Below are 14,537 nucleotides of genomic sequence, written 5' to 3'. Positions count from 1 at the left end.
ATGTTGGAATGGCTCAACATAAGGAAATTATGTATATGGGTCCATTATTTGCGTTCTAAAATTCGATTATGATTACGGCATCCCTTTTCATAATCTGAATTATGAGAACTTGGCAAATTGAAATGGAAATGTTATAGCAAAAGACTGGTTTAGTCTTTATGTGAGACATCATGAATAGTGTCCCATATGCTTCGGATATAGGATCGATTACATGTGCTATAATCATCCATTCTAAAATTTTCCAAATGCCTGGGGCATTAAGAAGGGAAAAGGTTTAGAACTGGATATGACTAAAAGGATTAAACAATTGTCGAGGACAATCTAAGGTTTACCAAAGATTGGTTGCTCAAGGACAATTGGAAGTATAGTGATAATTCTGGAAGGACCATATTGACATAATCTGTAAGGAGGCAACTCTTGTTTAGAAATGATAGTCAAAATGGAATCTGGAAATGTTTCAAAGTTAGAATTTTCAATCTGTGTAAGATTAAGGAAACTTAATGCAAGAAGGATATTTCCAAGGAGTTGATCTCCTTTGGAATACTCTGTAATGATTTTTGCCAAGTCTTTATGACTTTGTGCATAATCATTACGAGAGGATCAATGCATATAAGTTTAGAATCTAACAGATTTCAGTAAATGGCATGAATTTGGAATTCTTGCATTTGCAGTAAGGATTCGGGAGTGTGAAAAGAGAATCATTGAAGTAATGTTCAATTGATCTAGTTCACAAAGTAAGGATCATAGACAAACATAGTATGCATACTTGGTGTATGGCATGACTAGTGTTTAGAAAACATAGTGTACATGCTTGGAGCATGGGATCACTATTGTTTTAAATTCAAGAATAAAGTTGATAGCTGAAACAGTATACAATGAATAATGTGTAATCATATGGTGATAAATAAAAGGTGTTTTATTTATATTCATAAGTTCTGAGACCATATTGGATTCGATTATTATTGTGTTTCATTTTGCATGTTTTGACTTCCCGAATAAACTAGGTTATTCTTTCGGAATGACTAAGTTATTCAAACCATCCACAGTCGGTCATATGTTGGAAGTACATATGAATTAAGACTGTCATGGGTTGGCTTGTAGAGGTCTAAGGTGTTGGACAAGGCTACAACACTCATGAGTGCTCATAAGTTCTGAGTATTGGATTCAACCCGCGCTCATTGGAATCACTTCATGGATTTTATCACGAGTGGTCATGAGACGATAATATCCTATATTCTTCAAACCTAGAGATATGAGTTGTTACTATGAGTTGATAGTACATTGATTGCACGAAACCGCATTTGGTAACTATGTGCTATAAAACGTGCTTTTGTGTATGATTCAACAAGTAGTAGAACAAGCCATATGAGTCGAAGTTTATCCATTCCTTTTACCTTCGGGATAAAAGCGATATCTGTGGGCCCCTCGATGATTTGTTAATGACAAATGGAAGTGCTCGGCCGGGCCAGGACTGATTTGATTTGTTCAATTAGTCAGTCGTCATAAATCGGAAATCGGGAAACAACAAATGGACAGAGAGAATGATTATAATCCATGTCTCAATCCATATGATATCTAGAATGGAGGAATATATGATCCCTTATCTAATGGACAAGTCACTGACAAAGGTCAGAGTTCATCTACAAAGTCAGAGTTCGACAGAAGCTTTTGAGAGCTACGATTGCCGGTTGGTTCCTGAAGTCATACGCAATAATAGTTTTAGACTTATCCAAGTGGGAGACTGTTGGATTAATGTCTAAGTCCATAACTATATTTGGTAAGACTTGACCCGACCCGGCATGGTCCATTTGGGTTGCATACCATCATGCACTTGGATGAGAGAAATAAGACACTTATGGTTATTAATATATTATAAGTTCTAGTATATTAATAATAAGAATAATAAGATTATTTAATTAGTATTGATCAAGAATTAATCTAGGATTAATTAAGTGATCAAAAGAAGACTAATTAAATATATGGGTTGATTGTGTAAATCATCCATACTTGTATAGTGGGCTAATGCTCCATGGATAATCAAGTTGGGCTAAAACCCATAGGATGGTCCATGGATGCTCCATGGTGTATTTGAACCCATGGATCCAAGGAAATGGAAAGTCATGACAATTAGGGTTTGCCCTAATTGTAACACTATATAAAGATATTATTCTTGGCAAAATTGGCACTAGTATGATTCTAGAGAGGGCTAGCCGATTTTGATGAGTGTAGAATTCTCTCAAGTCATTCCAAGTGTTTTGATGATTGTGATTCCATTTGAGGTGTCACACTTGGGGCACTAGGCACTCAAGCTTCATGAAGACTTTCTACATCAAAGAGGTATGTATTCTATCTTGCTATAGTTATTGTTTTGTATGCTAGATTAGGATAATACCTTGGAAGTTCTTATTTGCATGTATAATAGAGAAAACATAGATCCAAGGTATTTAGGGTTGCATGTACACTTAGGAGTGTTAGAATGCTCAAAACCCAACAAGGACATCAACTCAACGTGTTCTTCTCTCATCCGAACGCCCCATGAAAACTTATCCGACTCGCCGAGTTGATGAACAACTCGTCGAGTTGGCGTTCATCTTATGAACCAGATCTGTCCTCAACTCACCGAGTTGATGAACAACTCGCTGAGTTGATGAACAACTCCCCGAGTTCTAAGGAGATTGCCTTAGACTCTCCAAGTCCGTTTATGCACTCGCCATGTACCATGAATTTCCAGAACAATTTGCTTAGTCCAGAACGTTAGGTCACTCGCTGGGACTCCCTAAAACCTTTCCACACTCAACTAGTCCTTTTGACCTTCACTGATATGGGAAAGAACCCTTGGACTCGCCGAGTCCAAGAATGGACTCGTCGAGTTGGTCACATCCCCTCCTTAAAACTTCGACTTCTGATGTACAACACTTGTCCAAAAGATAGATCCAAGCCCCTAAACTCGATCTAGCACATAAAGTTACAAACTTTACGTGCATGCATAGGACTTTTGAGTTTAAAAGGCTCTAAAATGGTTCTTTTGTTGCATGGGGGCCTTCCTTGGGTGCAAAACAACCCAAATCTGTCTTGTGACTCCAATAATGACATGATCCAGAAGCTCAAATCCCCAACCATGTTTGCAAACATGGTTGGCCACCAAAAATGGCTTATAAAAGCCCTAAATTACCTCAAAGAGGGATCTAACAAATGAATGAGCAAGGTTCAGACTTTATACCTTTTGTAGACTGCAAATGATGAACCAAACTCGAATCCTTCAGTCTCCTCTTGATCCTTCTATGCTCTTCCTTTTTCCTTGAGGTCAAAACTCACAAGAATCACTCAAAAGCCTTAGATTTTCTCAAGAACGGCTAGGGGTTTGCTATGAGAAGTGTTTGGGAGCATAAAGGGGGAATGGAGGCTGCATTAGGTTGTTTAAATAGGGTGCAAACCCCTTGTACTAGGGTTTTAGGCCAGACAGCAGCTACTCGCTGAGTCCGGGACCCGACTTGGCGAGTCCATGACTTAAACTCCGTGCGTCATCCCGCTTTTACTCGGCGAGTTTGTCCTTCAACTCGCAGAGTCCAAGACCAAAAATGCAAAATAATTAAATATTTAATAACAGAATACATACCAAGAATCAGGTGCTACAAGATTAGGGCACCATTTCCCTCCTTTGAGGAGTTTACGACCCTAAGACCATTTCCTTTTGGGTTTACTACCGTAAACCCTTATGGATTATGGTATTTTGATGTTTTGAAGTCCTAAACATATAAAGGAATGAGTCTAGACTAGTTTCCAAAGCTTGTGAAGGGACTAGTGTAACTTTGGTCCCTAAATTAGGGTTTACGGTCCAAGGTGTTCTTGGACCGTAAACACATTTGATCTTGGGTTTCAATGGTGTTTTCTTGATGTAAAGAAGTGTAATAAGCCTTATAATACTCTAGGATAGAAGTACTTACTAGTTTGAAGCTTGAAAAGGTGCTAAAAGTCCAAGAACACTAGTGTGTGTTCTTGGTGAAACTTGAAGAATCACCCTTTTGGAAAGATTTCATGGATAAAAGAATGTTAAATCACTAGGTTAAGTGATATACTAACTTAAAAGGGCTAGAAACAGTTACCAGATGAAGATCTTGAAGAATTCTTTGGATGATACTTGAGAGAGTTTGAGTTTTTGTTCTTGAAAGTTGGAAAAATGGTAAAAATAACTACGTGTCACCTTTATACCTCTTTCCTTTTGGGTTTATGGCCATAAACTCCTTGTTTAGGCCGTAAAATCTAAACTTTTGATGTGTCGGGACTTTATTGTTGCACAATAAACCCTAGGGCATCCTCTCTCCTGATATCTCCTAAGTGGTTAATCCTAAAATACTCAAACTTTTTCCAAAAAGCTTGAAAGTTTCCAGAAACTATTTTGACTTCTATTGAATTGACATGTTGTACATAATAGAAATTTTGGGTTGTCACAATATAGTTACTCCAAAACATGCTACTTGCATATTCATAAAAACAATATTTTACATTGATAAAGAGGTTACAAAGTGTTGGATACAAACCGACTATTTTAAAGTGTTATATATTACATAACTTCCCAGGATTCTATAATTTTATACATATGGGAGTGCAAAATACAATAGTTTCAAACTATTCATAAGCTTCTATCGATATAATAGTTTCAAACTATTCAAAATTCTTCTACCAGTATATAACTATACTGGATGCTTATGTCCTGCAATTTGTTAAACATTGAGAGGGTAAGCGGTGACGCTTAGTGAGTTCAATAATAGATACAATATAACATTATGCCACATATATATATATATATATATATATATATATATATATATATATATACACACACACACACACTTCAATATGGCAGAAGCAAAGAGGAACAACGAATAACAAGGGCATATGTAAATCATGTGACAAACATTCCATATCAATCATTGAATTGATTTAAAGATATACAATCAATGAGACATAACAATTTCCATTCTTGATATACATCAATAAAGCTTTGGCCCAAATGGCACAGAAGACATACAACTTCAGATTAACATTTTGGTTCATTTCAGGCTTCTAGCCCTGTCTAACCTTCTTCCAATACCATATATGTGACATCCCCTAATTTCTCGGCCAAAAAAGACCGATTTAAGTTATGCTTTTTAAAATAAAATCAGAGAAATATTTTCAAAAGATGTTGCGGAATTGGTCCCCAAACAACATATGATAAAAGTTTATCAAAAACCTTCATTAAGAAGGTATATATTTTCCATATATATATATATATATATATATATATATATATATATATATATATATCAAAACCTCGGGATGTCATGTTCCGATACAGATCAAAAGCATAAACAAGACATTATAAGCCTTTCAACAATTATTTACAACTACTGGCCTATAATCCAAAGATCTCTCGTCGTCCTCCGACTATGCTCGGGGTCCACTAGCTGTAACATAAAAAGCTGAGTGGGTCAGGCTTGGGAGCCTGGTGAGCATATAGGGTTTTCAACCCACAATAATAATAAACTTATTAAGTTCACCAATCAACAATAACCTTGATTACCCGTTCCCGTTATCCTCACTTTACGTCCCTAAACACTTTTCACAAGGGACCTAGCCTAAAGAATATGATCGGGATGGACACTACTGCTAAGGGGTTTCCTCAGCCATACATGTCTTAAAGGGAACCATGAGGGGGATGGAGTACAGCGAATGAACACTCTCAGTTCATTAACACCTACAGGTTGCGGACCTGCTAATGTTTCCCACTAGAATGTCTAGAAAGTCCGTGGTCGTCATCCAAACACCGCTAGATGACTGGATCTCAAAACACATCGAGGCCTCTCATCAATTTTATTTTATCATACATCCCTATCTACCCATGTTCTACCCAACATATTTGTAGACAAAAATACTTATACAGTTTAAAACTTGTATAAAACATCAACTCAACAGTCACCTCAAATAAACTATTAATATATTTACACATAGCATGTATTATAAGGTAAATACTTCATATCTATGTGTAAAATGAAAGTGACTATACACTCACATGATTTAGTGATAATCGGGCAGCAATTCGTTTCCTAAAACGATCGTTTCTAATAAAACCGGGAGTTTTATTGAGAAACCGGGCTTTGTAAAAGTCGGGCTTCGAAACCGAAAAGATAAATTTTAAGGGCTTCGCGGGCACTTCGTGGCGTATTCCGGGGCTTATAATCGATACCGGGGCTTTGGGGGATTCTAAGATGAAGAAAATATGAAGAAAGGGGCTAAATATGGCAAAACTCCAAAAGTAACCAAGAGCCATCGTAGTTACCCTTCTATTTATAGGGTTCAAAGTCCTGATCCAAGGGCTGAGAGGCTCCTGATCCGACGGCTGAGAGGTCTCACAGGGGGTGGCTCGCACGAGGGTAGCATGTGCGAAGGGGCTGCTGGCTTCTCATGATTGGTCCGAAGCGTGTGTCCGAAGTTGGTTCTAGTGCACAGGTGGTCAGCACGTGCGAGGGTCTCGGTGGCACTCGCTGATTGAACTGCAGACTCGTGACCGATGTGCGAGGCTTGGAGCTAGGCTGTGCGAGGTTCGGTCCATATGCGAGCCTCAGATTGGACCTCCTCCTCGGTCGAATCAGGATCCGATGCATGGCTTCGCATGACTCAGCAGCTTGGTGACTCAGCAGGACATGTGGCACTCTTTCAGCGAAGGTGACGTGGCAAAATGTGACTATGCGAATTTTCTTGATTTTCGCGCCAAAACTTCTAAAATCCTTAACTTTCACATACGAGCTCCGTTTTTGACGTTCTTTATATGCATGCGTAGCTAAAACTACGCTCTACAACTTGCGTTTGGACTTCGTCGGCTAATTGTAGAGAATTGTTATCGAGATTATGAATGCAATTATGAATTGAATCATTATGAAATAAGAACACGAAGAGTAAATATTAATCAGATCTTGTATTGAGAAAGACTGATTACACGAAATAAGCAGAAGGATATTTGAGATGCAAAAGTTCTCCTCTACTTCTAACCTCAGTCCCTATTTATAGGGAACCTGAGTGTAAAAAAAATATACTAAGTCTAAACATTAAGGTTTCGCATATAAATAACTTAGTAAAATAACTAAAATGCGAATATTACAAAGACATATCCACTTTGACTTTTACAATAAAATGACTATACAATCTCCCCCTTTGTAGACAGCCGAAGCTATTCAGATAAAAGCCTCTGAACAGCTGAGTGGATAGCCTTTCGCACTTCGGAATACCAGTTGATCACCTTCTTCAACTCCTTCTTGTCTCCTTCATTGTTTCTCTTGCAATTGTTCATACGAACAATAAAGTTCGTATATTGCGCAGAGGTATATCTTTCTATCTCAGAGACCTTGAACAAAAACTTCTTAGGTTTACCCTTTGTATCCCTTCCTGAGAACACCATGCCAAAAGGTTGAAGGCAAATTTCCCCATCAGCATATTTTGATAATACTAACTGGATCAATGTGGTTTCGCAGGGAACTATCAGCTTTCTCCCCAAGCTCGCAGCTAATTCTTCATCAACCATTGCTAAGAAATCGTAATAACTATCAATGAAGACTTTGATATGTGCGAAGCCGACTCTGAACACTTCTGTCTATGAGCCCTTGAGCTTGTGATCCTCCATATGCTTCAAAATCATTGCTACTTGAATAAGATCATAGCAATTCATCAGAGGAAAATCAGCAATGGTGAAGTCGTATTGTTTGTCATCAGCTCGCATGACAAAATATCGAAAATTTTGTAGCATATCTTCGAACATTGCGTCTTTCTTGATAGTTAGCACTTTCTTTATTTTCATTAAAGACCACACTTCCTTCGGATTCTTCGCCAATACAGCATGAAATCTGATCTTCATGTGTATATAATCATCAGCATTGTCAAACTTCTCATTGATCTTGTATTGAGCAGTAATGAAGTGCATCTCATTTATCGGAAAATCCAGTTGGCATTTGTCCGAATTAGCAATATCATAGCTCACCTTAGGCTTCTTCTCAAATTCGTACATTTCTACCCCCACAACCTTTGATTCGATTGTTTCATATGAATAAAGCTTTTTCAGGATCACCTTTGTTTATTGTGGGAGGATCACCAGCCTTGAGCCTCATAATGCTTTGTACCTTCCTCATTCGCTCAATCTCTGCTCATCTTCGGCTTTCTTCTCCTTCTTAGACTTTTCGTATGCAATGCCCTTCCCTTTTCCCACGTCATCAGTTGGAGGTTTCGCACTTGAACTCTCTCCTTCTTTTGACCCAATGGATATACCTTTGGCTATTGGTCTCGTGGTCAAAATTGTCGAGGAAACAGGCATTGTGAATCTAGGAAGAGTTGTCTTGAGTTGGGTCGAAATAACTTTCCCAACCGTCTTCGCATCTTCTTTACCCGTCTCTCCCCTTGCACCCCTGTGAAAGCAGGTGGGGCATTCTTTGGGAGTAAAGAAGTGAAATTTGCGATGGGTGCTAATGCTTTCTGAATTGCTTGCCCTAAAGTATTAACCTTTAGAGACAAGAACTCAGGGGTAAGGATTTGTTGTGGTGAAGATTGCGAAACCACCTGTTTGAGCTCAGTTACCATCTTAAGAAGTTGATCAAATTTCTCTTTGGTCTCTTTGTGGTTAGCTTCAAGAATAGAGGCAATAACAACCTTGTTGAGTTCAGTAGCCACCACATCAACCTGCTTCTGGACTTCAAGATGTTGAGAATGAATATCCTTAAGCTCCTTCGCAATCTCATTCTTCAATTCATGAATCTTGAAATTTACGTCCTCTCTTACCTTCTTCACATCCTGTACAAAAAGAACATGTCGTTATTTTGTGACAGCTGTTAACTCCTTTACTACACCCGAAAATGTGCTCCCTTGAGCTTGAATGCGAAGCTCTGTATTTTTGTCCACTTGATCAACTTTTTCAAGAATATGCTTTTCAGCCTCCTTGATCAAGTATTGCACTTCTACCCCAGACATAGAAGATTTAGAACCCGAGTCTGTTTGTGATTGAATAATCGCATTCAACTTGCGATTCAAAATCTTGAACTGTTTATCAGACATAAGCATGTGATCCGGTATTTCCTCCTCTTCAGAGTCAAAGTGTAACGCCTCAAAGGTTCCTCCAAAACCTCCTCCTTCCGTTTCATCATCGGACATGTGTTGTGTAGGCTGAGGAGTTTCAGGTGATTGCGAAGGAAATAGAGTGGTGGAAGGGTGTTTCAAAACATGGTCAAATATCGAAGATGAGGTGAGTGTAGATGTTGGGAGTGAAAAAGGTGGTAATGATGTGGAAACAGTGATAGTGGAAATGGGAAAGGTAATTGATAGGCTGATGGGCATTGTTGTATCATCACTTGTGATAGGTGCCCCGTATTAGATACGTTGACAACCGTATCAGAAATAGGTACCTCCTCAGAAATTGATTCGGTAGTGACTATTTCAAGTGGTTCTGTGAGTGAAGTGGTGGTAGATATTTGAGAAGTAGGTTGAACGAAAATGATGGGTAAGGAAACATTTACCGTAGACATCACCGGTGGAGTTTCTGGAACTATCTCTTCATCATACGATTCATTTCGAACCACCAGCTTCCGTCTTTTTGTTAGAGTACTTTGCATGTTTTTCGCAATGTCTTCAGCTCTTTGCCTTTTCTTTCCTGGAGAGACCGGACCTGGAATACTGCGAATTGTAACTCCTTTACTGCTCACCTCAGTGTTGCGAATCTTTTTCAATACCCCAGATTTGGAAGGTATTGTTTCTTTCTTCGACTGAGATGAAGTTTCTATAATAAGAACATCTGCATTCGGAGCCTGTTGCGAAGATGGACCTTTCGCATCCTTATTTGTAGATTTCTTCTTCTTTGATGATGCAACTGTTGGATATAGTGTCTAAGTCCATAACTATATTTGGTATGTACTTGACCCGACCCGACATGGTCCATTTGGGTTGCACTTCACCCGAACAATTTATGGATAATCTGTTGAGAATAGTACAAGTTATGATTCATTAATATATTATAAGTTCTAATATATTAATATAAGATCATATTATTTAATTAGTATTGATCTATAATTAATCTAGGATTAATTTAGAGATCAAAGATATTACTAATTAAATATGGGCTTCTATATTTATATAGTGTGGGCTAAGGCTTATTTGGAATGGGCTAGGCTTGCATGGAAAAGTCCATGGATACTCCATGGAGCTTTAACACATGGATATCATGGAAATGAAGAGACATGGGTATTAGGGTTTACATGGATGTAACCCTAATCCACCACACTATATAAAGGAGGCTTTGGTTCTTGAAATCAAGCTAATGAACACTAGTTGAAACTTGTTGAGGTGAGGGCCGATTTCAAGATAGTAGTGACTATTCTCTCAAAGTTCCAAGTTTGTGGTGATTTGTGATTTCCATTTGAGGCATCCACACTATTGGTGCTATACTCTAAAACTCCAAACAATCAACTACAACTACAAGGTAAGTATTTCTACTAGCTTTATTTGACTCATGTTCCCCATGTCATGCTAGTTAGGATATGAACCTTGGAAAAATAATTATTTGCATGTATCTTAGACAAACATAGATCCAAGGTTTATTAGGGTTGCATGTACACTTAGGAAGTGTTAGAATGCTCAAAACCCATCAGTGGTATCAGAGCCAGGTTTGTTTGTTTGATACGTGATGCAAAATAGTTGAAAAAGTCAAAAAAACATGCTTTCTGCCTGATGAAATCGCCGAGTCCACGGGGGGACTTTCCGAGTTCATGTGTATCTTCGACCTACTCACCGAGTAGGTTCATGTAGTTGGCGAGTAGAAGCCACAGAGTGCAGATTTTCGACTTTAGTTCCTGGAAATGGACTAGAAACATTACCCTAAACTGTTTTGGTACTTGAAAACTTGTTTTAGATGGTGTAATGTCTTTGCTAATCGATTTACAACAACTTTTTATCAAAATTACAAAGTTTTATTTGTAATTTTTTGATTCATGAAAGTGTTCATATTCATGTTCTTGATCTTATGATGTTTAGATGATCATAGGAATTATTTGTAACCTATGTGGTAGTTTAATTCTTGATCATAATGTGTTTTAATGGAGTCCATAACTTGTCCTCAAGTTATGGAAAACCAAAAGTCACTTGAATTAAAAACCATTAAAAGAACACAAGAGTTAGAAAAATGAAGAGTCTTCATTCTTATTACTCTATTAAACTCATAAGTTACAAGAAATGAAAAGTTTTGAAAGTTTACAAAACTTGCCCTCAACTTTTGAAACAAATAAAGTCATATTAAAAACTTTAGTTCCAACCCTTAGAATTTTAAAAGTTAAAATTCAACCCTTATACTTATAATCTTATAAGTTAATAATATATATATGTATAAGATTAAAGTCGTCTTACCGCTAGTACGCCTCATTCATGAAGCCGGTCTATAAGGTGGGTATAAGGTTGTTGCCTATAAAATGGCAACTTAATGGGTGTCCACTCTCACCCACCGCTTGCTTGACTGGTGGAGGGTCGTTAGCCGAACGGGTAAGACAAGGACTTATAAATTCTCATTAAAAGTATGATGAATATTATAAAGTAACTAAAAGTTTTATTAAATTCCTAATCTTAGATACTTTAGGAAAAATGTGAATAAGGTGCTAATCCATGAAATTACACTTTACACTTTGTCTAAGTCGTTAGTGGAGCGTGTGTGGTTAACCGGCACACTAACTTGGAATTAACAAGGTAGGTAAAGGGTGACTTAATATTTATCATAGTATCGATGGAGCGTGTGTGGTTAATCGGCACATCGATTGAGGGGTAATTTATTAAGGGTACCAAGTAATTTGCATGGTTACTTCACACCTCGTTTTGTGATCCTCGGCATCCCAGTCACAAAACTTGGAGGGCACACTCGAGATTGAAACATGTCTTTGAAAAGTTCATTGAATCTCAAAAGAATCTAGGAGTTTCTAAGAACCAAATTAAATATTTTAATATTTCGACTTTGGTGGAAATTGGTGAATCGTCATTCACCTACCTTTCAAATATGTTATTACTTAGATTACGGCATACCTCTTCTAAGTATAATATATTATGATTGGGTCCTAGCCTTAATATTACATTTGGGTGTTTTATTAAGGACTATCTCTGTATCTAAACTAATTCTTTCTTTCTTCTCTTACTAGATGTCTGCAAACAACGCTGCTTCTGGCTCTAATCCTAGTGGCTCCTTTTCTCTTATGAACTTGTGTGGGAAAGTCACTTTTGATGGATCCAACTTTAATGAATGGATCAGAAACATCAGAATGATTACTCGCTACGAGGACAAGGAATATGTCCTCGATAAGGAGCTTAAGGAGATTGATGAGACAGTTGCTACTCCTCAAGAGATCGCTGAGTTTAGGGCACATGAAAGGGATGCCACCAAAGTGGCATGCATCATGATGGCCACTATGACCGCGGATCTCCAAAAATCCTATGAAGATTTCTACCCCTATGAGATGCACCAAGACTTGATGGAAAGATACCATCAAAGTGCTCGTCAAGAGAGGTATGAAATCATCTCCTCCATGATAACAACTCGCATGAAGGATGGAGAACCCATCACGGGCCACATGCAGAAAATGCAAAGATTTGTGGACCGTTTGCTGAAGCTTAATGTGAACTTCCCAGAGGAGCTAGCAATAGATATTATTTTGCACTCCTTACCTTCATGTTATGATCAATTCCGTATGACATACCACATGAACAAGGAAGAGGTCACTCTCAGCAAACTTCAAGGACTCTGAAAGACCGCGGAAAGTGGTCTTAAGGGTAAGGCGGTTGTTACTACTCCTACTCCTACCAACTCCGCCCCTGTCTTGGCAATCGGGAAAGGACGAGGGAAGAAGAGAAAGAGTTCTTCGAAGGGTACCAAGGTTAGGACCCTTGATGGCTCTTCTTCAAGTGGAACCAAGAAAGGTTTCATCACTCCTTCTTCTGACCCAAAAGAGGCTGAATGCTTCTATTGCCATGAAAAGGAACATTGGAAGCGGAACTGCCCAAAGTACTAGCAAGATGTGAAGGATGGGAAAGTTAAACCCAACCATGCAGGTATTTACACTATCTTATCTAATAACTCACCCCATTCTAATTCTTGGATCCTTGATACCGGTTGTGGTATTCATATATGTTCTGATTTACAGGGACTAAGAAGAAGTGAGAATGTGGATCAAGGAAGAATAAACTTGATCATGGGAAACAGGAAAACTTCACCTGTCACCAAGATTGGAGTTAATACTTTATCGTTAAGTAGTGGGTTTAGTTTAGATTTGAATAAGTGTTGTTATTCGCCAGAAATGGCAAGAAATATTATTTCCTTTCATGCATTGTATAAACAAGGTTTCACCTTTTCATTTGATAATGAAGTTGGTTCGATTAATGCTTTCTTTAATAATGTTCTTTATTTTAAAGCATTACCTTGTGATGGCGTGTATGAAATAGTATATGTGGTTGATAACTTAGGAAATAATGTATTGTGTATTGATTCTGTTAATAGTAATAACTTGGATAAAGCATCATTATGGCATTGTCATCTTGGACATATAAGCAAGAAACGCATAGGCCAACTCCAAAAGGATGGAGTCTTGGAGTCATTTGACCTAAAGTCAGATGATAGTTGTGAATCATGCTTACTTGGGAAAATGACAAAGTCACCCTTCACAGGTTCTTGTGAGAGGGGTGAAGGTTTGTTGTACCTTGTACACACGGATGTGTGTGGACCATTCAAACATGCCACAAGGGATGATAATCGTTATTATTTGACTTTTACTGATGATTACAGTAGATATGGATATGTCTACTTGATCAAGCATAAGTCAGAGACTTTCGAAAGGTTTAAGGAATTTAAACAGGAAGTCGAGAATCAATTGGGCAGGAACATTAAGATGCTTCGATCCGATCGAGGTGGTGAGTATCTTAGTTCAGAGTTCCTCAACTATCTTAGGGAATGTGGGATTGTCTCACAATTGACACCTCCCAGGACACCACAGTTGAATGGTGTAGCTGAGAGGCGTAATCGAACCTTGTTGGATATGGTTCATTCCATGATGAGTCGAGCTTCGCTACCAATCTCATTATGGGGGTATGCCTTAGAGACTGCCGCCCATATTCTTAATCTAGTCCCTACAAAGAAAGTTGCCAAAACTCCTCACGAGATGTGGACTGGTAAAGTACCCAACCTAGACCACATCAAGATTTAGGGTTGCGAGGCTTTTGTGAGGCGCGAGACTCATGACAAGCTAGAACCCCAAAGCGAGAGGTGTATTTTCATCGGCTACCCACAAGATCCTTTGGTTACCTCTTCTACAGACCTAGTGATAATGTGGTCTTTGTAGCAAGAAGAGGAGTCTTTCGAGAGAGAGAGAGAGTTTATAAGCCAAGGAGACAGTGGGAGGCAAATTGATCTTGAAGAAATTCAAGAGTCAAGTGGTGAAGGAAATTCAAACACTAGCCCTCAACTTGAGGAGGAAACTCCTGTTGAGCCAATTGACGAA

This window comes from Lactuca serriola, chromosome 8, assembly GCF_051521515.1.
Source record: "Lactuca serriola cultivar US96UC23 chromosome 8, Lser_US96UC23_V15, whole genome shotgun sequence".
Taxonomy (NCBI): Eukaryota; Viridiplantae; Streptophyta; class Magnoliopsida; order Asterales; family Asteraceae; genus Lactuca; species Lactuca serriola.
This window is presented reverse-complemented; position numbering follows the sequence as displayed.